Source organism: Seriola dumerili, unplaced genomic scaffold, assembly GCF_002260705.1.
Source record: "Seriola dumerili isolate Sdu_G_001 unplaced genomic scaffold, Sdu_1.0 BDQW01000161.1, whole genome shotgun sequence".
Taxonomy (NCBI): domain Eukaryota; kingdom Metazoa; phylum Chordata; class Actinopteri; order Carangiformes; family Carangidae; genus Seriola; species Seriola dumerili.
In genome coordinates, this window is record NW_019174416.1 from 7447316 (window position 1) to 7457693 (window position 10378).

At 41.7% G+C, this 10378-nt stretch overlaps 7 non-coding genes across 7 annotated transcripts; 1 reads left to right on the forward strand and 6 right to left on the reverse strand.

The window, feature by feature from the left end:
• Nucleotides 1–1852: 1852 nt before the first annotated feature.
• On the forward strand, nt 1853–1924 carry trnam-cau. The gene has a single exon. It is a non-coding gene; the product is annotated as a tRNA-Met (tRNA).
• Nucleotides 1925–6645: 4721 nt separating this feature from the next.
• trnam-cau lies at nt 6646–6717 on the reverse strand. Its single transcript has one exon. It is a non-coding gene; the product is annotated as a tRNA-Met (tRNA).
• Nucleotides 6718–8237: 1520 nt separating this feature from the next.
• trnam-cau lies at nt 8238–8309 on the reverse strand. The gene has a single exon. It is a non-coding gene; the product is annotated as a tRNA-Met (tRNA).
• A 263-nt stretch (nt 8310–8572) lies between these two features.
• Nucleotides 8573–8644, reverse strand: trnam-cau. Its single transcript has one exon. It is a non-coding gene; the product is annotated as a tRNA-Met (tRNA).
• Nucleotides 8645–8906: 262 nt separating this feature from the next.
• On the reverse strand, nt 8907–8978 carry trnam-cau. Its single transcript has one exon. It is a non-coding gene; the product is annotated as a tRNA-Met (tRNA).
• A 262-nt stretch (nt 8979–9240) lies between these two features.
• Nucleotides 9241–9312, reverse strand: trnam-cau. The gene has a single exon. It is a non-coding gene; the product is annotated as a tRNA-Met (tRNA).
• Nucleotides 9313–9575: 263 nt separating this feature from the next.
• On the reverse strand, nt 9576–9647 carry trnam-cau. The gene has a single exon. It is a non-coding gene; the product is annotated as a tRNA-Met (tRNA).
• Between the last annotated feature and the right edge of the window lie 731 nt (nt 9648–10378).

Genomic DNA, 10378 nt, shown 5'->3' on the forward strand with positions numbered 1-10378 from the left:
TAAGGTTGCTATGTCTTAGCTGGAACTTTGTAAAGCATGCTTTACTTGTTCTGCTGCCCCCGTGTGGCAAAACAAACAAACAAACAAAACATAGAATAAAAATAAAATACTGCAGCTTTAAATGAAAAGGAAACTCACTGATAACGCTTTTGCTGTTTCTCTCCTCTCCAATACTTACATTACACATCTCCATCTGTTATTCACAAGGTGTGTTCAATCACGTTAAACAAATGACAGTGTGCAGTCACCGGCCGCTCGTTTCCTCCAGTGACCTACAATAAATGGCAGTAACTCAGCAAACTAAGGCTTGGCTCGACTTAAACCAAAAGAAAAATGAATAGCTATAATAATTAGTTTTTCAAGAATTTGCATAATGTTGCTGTTATTTGAGGCGACTTATTTAACATGTAAATTTATGTAAATTAGCTTGGAGCCAAATATCTGAGGGACACCACGGTTCACAGTGGATTTACCATCACTGGCACATACTGGCACAACATGCCAAAATTAACTAGAGAAAATTAATTTGGTCCTCTGGGCTTTTGCTGTAAATACAGACACATTTTCTGTCAAACCCACACAGGAAAGTCAGTGTTAAATAACAGTTTCATACTGTTTGCAGTATCCTGTGCCATCACTATAACATTTTAGAGAAAGATTTGAGGTGTAAAAATGTTACCCCTGTCAGGGCTAAATTTAAATATTCACTGTTGAAAACATGAGGAAATGCTTTCTGACATTTAGTTTAAACCGTTTTTTTTTTTTTTTTTTTTTACACCGTCTCTTTTTACCTTTTTCTCCTCCCTGATTTCAAACCTTCTTTTCATGCTTGCAGTGTTGAAATCAATGCAGTTGCCTGTTGAATTCACCTGCTCAGAAAAGGCTGGCAGCTCCAAAAATTCTATATATGTGACTAAAGTCCTGTCTAGACAGCATTAGCTGTACTGAAATATTAAGCAATGACATTTTAAATTGTATTGCTACATTATTTATGTCTTCTGCAAATATAATTACTTATGATTTCTGAGTGTTCAAAACATATTTCAGGCAAAATTATGCAAATTGCATCTAATTCTGGGGCTCTTTCTGTTCAGCGTTGCCACTATTGCTATCTATCAGAGCCATGATTGCAATCAATCACAGCTAAGAGGTCGTGCATTAAAAATCTACTGGGATGAGTAATAATTTAGCATCAGAGTATTCATTTTATAACCAGACATAATCATCAGTTGCACAGCACTTCTAAAACTCAAAACTCAATGAGGACGGAGCCGGCTGCTCTTCAGATTGCTCCGCATCTCCGAGGCATTAGTTACCAGTGCAGTGTGTTTGCTGTTTCATGGTGGGAAGGCAGCAGCATGAGCGGAGGTGCCTGCAGGCTCAGGAAAGTGGTAAAAAGGACTTGTTCCGTCATGGGGCTGAGGCTCGATTCCCAGCAGGCAGAGAGTGAAGGAGAGGGTGAGTCCAAATTCAGAGCTGTCCTAAGCCCTGTTCACATGGGACTGGTATCCTGTGGGGACTTCATGGAGTTAATAAATGACCAGTCAGCCTCTATGTTTTGCAAAACACAAACAATGGATAAGAAGCAGCATAACCAGAGCACTTTTTTAAGGGAATTATTTATAGTTTTACACTTTTAGATTCAATGTCAAAACCTTCATGCTGCAAATCCATTTATCTATCCATTCCCTTCCTTATGAATTCTAGAGGAAGACCCAAAGACCCCTATGTTAAACCTAAATCTTCAACATAGTTGCTCCTCAGTCGTTATGTGCGTCTAACCCAATGATGTTTACAGTAAGGAAATATATTTGAGGTCAGTGGGTGCAAACCAGACTCCTTAGTAGATGAGAGCAGAGTGGCGCAGCGGAAGCGTGCTGGGCCCATAACCCAGAGGTCGATGGATCGAAACCATCCTCTGCTACTTTCACGTCCCCTGCTCTGCAGTCTGTATACATGTCTGCCCCCTGTTTAGGCATTACATCTGAAAAGTAGGACACTTAATCTGAAAAAATTAGCATCTTGAACTTCTATGAAACTTTTTACCTAGTCTGGTCAGACATGTGTCAAGTTATAAAGTCAGACACTGACCTGGTTCCTTCTTGATGGTTGCTGGACTGTGAAAACACCAGGGACAATGAAGGAAACAGGCCCAAACTGTCATTGTTCTTTCCCTAATAAAGTCAAATAAGCTGCACATGAGGATGTTCTCAATAATGAATCAAACCAAAGGATGAATATATCTTGTTAAACCGAGACTGAAGACATTACTTTTAGTTATTGTTGTTAAAATGTGATTTTGATATAATTGCTTGAATTATCTTAACTGCCTGCTGTTTGTCTTAATCATACTTGGGTCCAGTATTTCTGATGCTGCGGTGACCCCCCCCCACAGGAATCATTACACTTTCATCTCACTGACGCCCCCCCCCCCGCTGTCTTTCTGTCTATTTGGAGGAAATTGATCTTTGCTTCCTGTATCATTATTCTCACAAACTCTAATTGTGATCGCACTCACACATGTGCTCGCACATACATATTATCACCCCTTATCCCCGCACTTAATTGAAATCCATACGTCAACAGGTTCCTGTGAGTTGGAAAGCTATTGTAACACGCCACTCTCCGCCTCTAATGATCACAGAGAAAACTCATTAGTAGATATGGAGACTGACTGGGAACGTTTCATCATCTCTGCCATTTTCACTGTGTTTGAGATAGAATTCAAATAAATCGTGTGTGTGTTTGTATTGTGTTTTGTGCCTACATGCTTTTAGAGATTGTGCATGTCTTGATTCAACACATTTTTCAGATGAATAAATTAATGAGGGTCATTTTGAAATAAGGTGTTCTGCAATGTAAGATATCCCTGTGTGGATTTGTGTGTACCTGTGTGTGTGTGTGTGGTTATTGTTAGTTGTGTGTATGTATAGATATTAATATATTTGACTTTATTATGCTCCTGACAGTCTGTGATTACATGTTTTTTGTCGCTTTTGTTGACGGTGTCTTGATGGTGGATGTTCTCGTTTCCACCGCCGAGGATGATGGGAAAATAAAAAAATGTCTGTAAACACTTCCTCTTGTTATCTCCCCTCTCCTCTCCTCTCCTCTCCTCTCCACCCCCCACCGTCATCTCCTCAACCACCCTTCACCCTCCCACGTTCCACTCTGTCCCCTCCTCTCTGTAGTGAGCCATGTGGCAGCTGTGTCATTTATGGTCTTATTGATATAGAGATGTATTTAATACTTTCTCCCTCCACGTCTTTGTGCTTCAGACTTTCAGCAGCAGTCAGCATTCCTCGCAGATGTGTGACCGCTCAAATTGAACCAAGGCCATTATAAAATGAAGTTGGAGGTGAGCTCCAGCTTTATTATTTCACTGTATGCTTGCATTTGTTCATTTGAGCATTCACTCAGAATGGTAGTAATTACCGATAGAAATTATACAGTAATAAAACGCAATGAATTCCCATCACCACCTTTTAAAAAAGCAGACATAAAAACTTTTACTCACTGACTCACTGCTTTCATCCGAAGTGACTGACAGTGAGGAGAGAACAATGAATATTGACAGACACGATTGTCATTTCACTGAAGCTATAGAGGTTATAACAACTGACAACAATAGTAATAAGAATAACCACTGAGCTCCATGACAACTGAGCAAACTCAGTCTGTGTCACAGTTGATTCATGCATTCATTCCTTCTCTGTCTGCATTTGCCATATTACTAATGTTCCTGTCATTTCAGAACCTGCCACGCCCTCCTGTCCTGCAGAAACCTCAGCTTTCCCACCTTTCAGCCACATGACTCTACCCCACCCATCTCACCTGTTTCCTATTTCCTAGCTCCTGCCTGGTTTTGCCTGTTTTCTCCTACCTGTTTCTGACCACTTGTCTGTTTTTGGATTTTGCGTTTTGCATGGATACTGTGCCTGTTTCTGACCGCTGCGACTGATCCAATGGGTTAGCCTATAGGAGAGCGGAGTGGTCCAGCGGAAGTGTGCTGGGCCCATAACCCAGACATGGTTGGATCGAAACCATCCTCTGCTAGTTACATAAGTTGGCATCCATATAGTCCCCATCCTATGAATCCAGGACCTGATGATATAGGTGCCATGGAAGCTTTTGACTAATTCTTTGGTTTCAGTTGAACTCCTTCTGCAGTGCTCCCTGCAGATTCACCTACAAATACAATTTTCCAGCCTAGTCCTTCTGAAAGTACACTTATTAGCATTTACCCCAAAGTATATGGGTATAGGAATTCAATTTAAAATGTTGGTGCAATCTCCATCAATCAATCATTAAGAGCAGAGTGAAGTGTGTTGGGCCCATAACTCAGAGGTCAATGGATCCAAACCATCCAAGCTGCTATTTGCATATGATGGAGTTCTTGGGGTCTCTGCCCTATGAATCCAGCAACTGATAATATAGATTCCATACCAGCCTTTGACTACACCTTTGGTTTCAGGTGAACTCCTTCTGCAGTTTAACCTACAAAGAGTTTTTCCAACCTGCTCCTCACTTTTGCAAGTACACTTGATTTAGCTGTAACCCAAAGGTGCTTCAGATAAAAAGTAATTTGAAGTCAGAGAAAGTTGGTGCAACCCCCACAGGACAATATGTAAAAGCAGAGTGTTGCAGAGGAAGTGTGCTGGGCCCATAACCCGCAGGTTGATGGATTGAAACCATCTTCTTCTAGGTGCTTATGTTGCTGTGAGTCCGCCTGTGGCTTTATGCTGCTCAAATCCTTCAGGAAAACTCACCTGAACAAACATAATTCAAGACTTAAAAAAGTATCAAATGTAATGTCTTGACTGTGAATTCTTTGAGCTGGAATGTGATAAATTCCTGACTTCCTGTGTGGCCCACCTAAGTGCTTCTCCCTTGGAATTTTCAGATTGTGTTTTTCCTAATGATAATATCATGAGCAATTTCAAACATTTCCATGTTTGCACATTAATGCAGTGTTTTCCTGGAGATGACAGTTTCCCAACCTGGTTCTCCATTTTACAGGTACATCTGATTTTGCATATTATCTAATGGTGGTTACAAATAATATTTGTTTGAAGCTGCAGAAAGAGGGTACAACCCCTAAGTACCACTATGCAAAAAAAATGAATAATTGAAAGCCTGTTCGCCCTATTTTATTTAAACAGCTCCAGGGTATTGTACTGTAATCTGAACGAGTATGTAATTTTATCACGAAAACCAGTGGTCAATACAACATTCAGCAAGAAATTACCAGTTAAATTCTGTATTTTAAAGCTACAACTGGCATTCTTGTGACATAGGTAGAACAACTGAACTGTATTCAAAAGCTGGAATAGTATCTTATCTATATGGCACAAACAACAAGAACAGCAACATACTGAAACTTCTGACTCAACTTATCTTTGTATGTTAATCTACAGAAGGATTGTGGGAAGACACTGCATCGAGTGTGATGAAGTGACAAAGGTAGAACAAATCAAGGAGCTCTCCTAGAATGAAAGGTCTAGTCAAATGCTGGTGTGGCAGCTGTATCATCAAATTCTGGATTCATAGGGGGGAGATTTAATAGATGCCTGATAGGAGAGGATGATTCGGCCCATCGACATCTGAGTTATGAGCCCAGCATGCTTCTGCTGCGCCACTCTGCTCCTAATGATTGATTGATGGAGGTTGAACCAACTCTCTCTGACTTCAAATTAATGTCTTGGCTGTAAGCACCATTGGCTAAATCAAGTGAACTTGCTAAAGTTAGGACCAGGTTGGAAAATTATCTTTGTAGATTAATCTGCAGGGAATACTGCAGAAGAAGTTCCCCTGTAACCAAAGTTGTAGTCAAAGGCTGTTGTGGAACTTATATCATCAGATGCTGGATTCATAGGGTTGAGATTCCATGGATGCCAAATAGCAGAGGATGGTTTCAATCCATTGACCGCTGGGGTACGGACCCAGCACGCTTCCGCTGTGTCACTCTGCTTGGAGTGATTGGCTGATGGAGATTGCAACTTTTTGTTACTTTAAATTGAATTCCTCTCTGTAACCATAATTGGATTATGCACTAAATCAAGTGGCCTTGCAAAAGTTAGGAGCAGGTTGGAAATATAACTTTGTAGATTAATCTGCAGGGAATACTGCAGAAAGACACTGCAGTGTATGTAATGATGTGACATAGGCAAAACAAATCAAGGACCTCACCTGGAGCCAAAGGTCTAGTCAAAGGCTGGTATGATACCTTTATCATCAGATGCTGGAGATTCAATGGACATCTACTAGCAGAGGATGATTTTGATCCGTCTACCTCTGGGTTATTGGCCCAGCACTCTTCCGCTGCGCCACTCCGCTGCTAAGGATTGGTTGATGGGGATTGAACAAATGCTTTCTGACTTCAAAGTAATGTCTTATTTATAAGCACCATTGGACTATCCACTGAATCCAGTAAACTTGCTGAAGTTAGGACCAAGTTGGAAAAGTATATTTGCAGGTTAATCTTCAGGGAATACTGCAAAAGGATGGCAAGGAGACACTGCAGTGTATGTAATGAGGTGACACAGGAAGAACAAATGAAGGACCTCACTTGGAGTCAAAGGTCTAGTATGATACATATATCATCAGATGCTGGATTCATAGGGCAGAGACTCTATGGATGCCAAATAGCAGAGGATGGTTTCGATCCATCGACCTCTGGGTTATGGGCCCAGCACGCTTCCGCTGCGCCACTCTGCTCCTAAATATGGACTAATGGAGGTTGAACAAACTTTGTCTGACTTCAAAGTAATGTCTTGTCCATAAACACCATTGGATTATACTCTATATCAAGTGAACTTGCTAAAGTTTGGACCAAGTTGGAAGAGTATCTTTGCAGGTTAATCTTCAGGGAATACTGCAGAAGAAGTTCCCTTGAAACCAAAGTTGTAATCAAATGCTGTTATGAAACTTATATCATTAGATTGTGGATTCATAAGGCAGAGACTCCAAGGATGCCAAATAGCAGAGGATGGTTTTGATCCATCGACCTCTGGGTTATGGGCCCAGCAGGCTTCTGCTGTGCCACTCTGCTGCTAAACATTGAGTGATGGGGGTTGAACCAACTTTCTCTGTCTTCAAAGTAATGTCTTATCTGTAAGCACAATTGGTCTATATGCTAAATCCAGTGAATTTGCTGAAGTTAGGACCAGGTTGGCAAATCATCTGTGTAGCTTAATCTGCAGGGAACACTGCAGAAGGAGTTCCCCTGAAACCAATGTTGTAGTCAAAGTCTGTTACGGAACGAAAATCATTAGATGCTGGATTCATAGGGTCGAGACTCCATGGATGCCAAATAGCAGAGGATGTCTTATCTGTAAGCACAATTGGCTATACGCTAAATCCAGTGAACTTGCTGAAGTTAGGACCAGGTTGGCAAATCATCTTTGTAGCTTAATCTGCAGGGAACACTGCAGAAGGAATTCCCCTGGAACCAAAATTGTAGTCAAAGTCTGTTACGGAACGAAAAACGTTAGATGTTAGATTCATAGGGTCGAGACTCCATGGATGCCAAATAGCAGAGGATGGTTTCGATCTATCGATCTCTGGGTTATGGACCCAGCACACTTTTGCTGTGTCACTCTGCTCGAAGCGTTTGGTTGATGGAGATTGCACCTTGCATTCCATTGCATCTTTTTTTACTTTATATTGAATTCCTCTCTGTAAACATCATTGGATTATGCACTAAATCAAGTGACCTTGCAAGAGTTAGGAGCAGGTTGGAAATATAACTTTTTAGATCAATATGCGGGGAGACACTGCAGTGTATGTAATGAGGTGACATAGGCAGAACAAATCAAGGACCTCACTTGGAGCCAAAGGTGTAGTATGATACCTATATCATCAGATGCTGGATTCATAGGGTCGAGACTCCATGGATGCTAAATAGCAGAGGATGGTTTCGATTCATCAACCTCTGGGTTATGGGCCCAGCATGCTTCCGCTGCACCACTCTGCTCTTAGCTAGTGTCTCTTGAAGGTTGAAGCAACTTTCTCTGACTTCAAATGAATTTCTTACGTGTAAGCACCATGGGATTATACACTGAATCAAGTGACCTTGCAAAAGTTTGGACCAGATTCGAAAAACATCTTGTTATGTTAATCTGCAGGGAACACTGCAGAAGGAGTTCACCTAAAACCAAAGTTGTAGTTGGAGGCAAGTATGGCACCTTTATCATTAGATGCTGGATTCATAGGGTGGAAACTACATGGATGTCAATTAGCAGAGGATGGTTTCGATCCATCGACCTCTGGGTTATGGGCCCAGCACGCTTCCGCTGCGCCACTCTGCTCTTAGCTAGTGTCTTTTGGAGGTTGAACAAACTTTGTCTGACTTCAAATGAATTTTGTTATGCGTAAGAACCATGGGATTATACACTGAATCAAGCGACCTTGCAAAAGTTTGGACTAGATTCGAAAAACATCTTGTTATGTTAATCTGCAGGGAACACTGCAGAAGGAGTTCACCTAAGACCAAAGTTGTAGTCAGAGGCAAGTACGGCACCTATATCATTAGATGCTGGATTCATAGTGTGGAAACTACATGGATGTCAATTAGCAGAGGATGGTTTCGATCCATCGACCTCTGGGTTATGGGCCCAGCACGCTTCCGCTGCGCCACTCTGCTCTTAGCTAGTGTCTTTTGGAGGTTGAACCAACTTTCTCTAACTTCAAATTAATTTCTTACACATAAGCGCCATGGGATTATACACTGAATCGAGCGACCTTGCAAAAGTTTGGACTATATTCGAAAAACATCTTGTTATGTTAATCTGCAGGAAACAGTGCAGAAGGAGTTCACCTAAGACCAAAGCTGTAGTCGGAGGCAAGTATGGCACCTTTATCATTAGATGCTGGATTCATAGGGTGGAAACTACATGGATGTCAATTAGCAGAGGATGGTTTCGATCCATCGACCTCTGGGTTATGGGCCCAGCACGCTTCCGCTGCGCCACTCTGCTCTTAGCTAGTGTCTTTTGGAGGTTGAACCAACTTTCTCTGACTTCAAATGAATTTCTTACATGTAAGCGGCATGGGATTATACACTGAATCGAGCGACCTTGCAATAGTTTGGACTATATTCGAAAAACATCTTGTTATGTTAATCTGCAGGAAACAGTGCAGAAGGAGTTCACCTAAAACCAAAGTTGTAGTCAGAGGCAAGTATGGCACCTATATCATTAGATGCTGGATTCATAGGGTGGAAACTACATGGATGTCAATTAGCAGAGGATGGTTTCGATCCATCGACCTCTGGGTTATGGGCCCAGCACGCTTCCGCTGCGCCACTCTGCTCTTAGCTAGTGTCTTTTGGAGGTTGAACCAACTTTCTCTGACTTCAAATGAATTTTGTTATGTGTAAGCACCATGGGATTATACACGGAACCAAGCGACCTTACAAAAGCTTGGACTAGATTCGAAAAACATCTTGTTATGTTAATCTGCAGGGAACACTGCAGAAGGAGTTCACCTAAGACCAAAGTTGTAGTCAGAGGCAAGTATGGCACCTATATCATCAGATGCTGGCTTCATAGGGTCAAGACTCCATGGATGCTAATTAGCAGAGGATGGTTTCGATCCATCGACCTCTGGGTTATGGGCCCAGCACGCTTCCGCTGCGCCACTCTGCTCTTAGCTAGTGTCTTTTGGAGGTTGAACCAACTTTCTCTGACTTCAAATGAATTTCTTTCGTGTAAGAACCATGGGATTATACACTGAATCAAGTGACCTTGCAAAAGTTTGGACCAGATTCGAAAAACATCTTGTTATGTTAATCTGCAGGAAACAGTGCAGAAGGAGTTCACCTAAAACCAAAGTTGTAGTCAGAGGCAAGTATGGCACCTATATCATTAGATGCTGGATTAACAGGGTGGAAACTACATGGATGTCAAATAGCAGAGGATGGTTTCGATTCATCCACTTCTGGGTTATGGACCCAGCACGCTTCTGCTGTGCAACTCTGCTCCTAATGATTGTTTGATGGAGGTTGAAGCAACTTTCTCTGACTTCAAAGTAATGCCTTATCTGTAAGCACCATTGGTCTATATGCTAAATCCAGTGATATGCTGAAGTTAAGACCGGGTTGGAAAAATATCTTTATATGTTAATCTGCAGGGAGTACTGCAGATGAATTACAGGGAGACACTGCAGTGTATGTAACAAAGTGACATAGGCAGAACAAATTAAGGAGCTCACCTGGAGCCGAAGTTTGGTATAGCACCTTTATCATCAGGATCTGGATTCATAGGGTGGAGATTCAATGGTTGCCTAATAGCAGAGAACCCATCGACCTCTGGGTTATGGTCCCAGCACTCTACCGCTGCTCCACTCTGCTCTTAACCATTGATCTTTGGGGACTGGA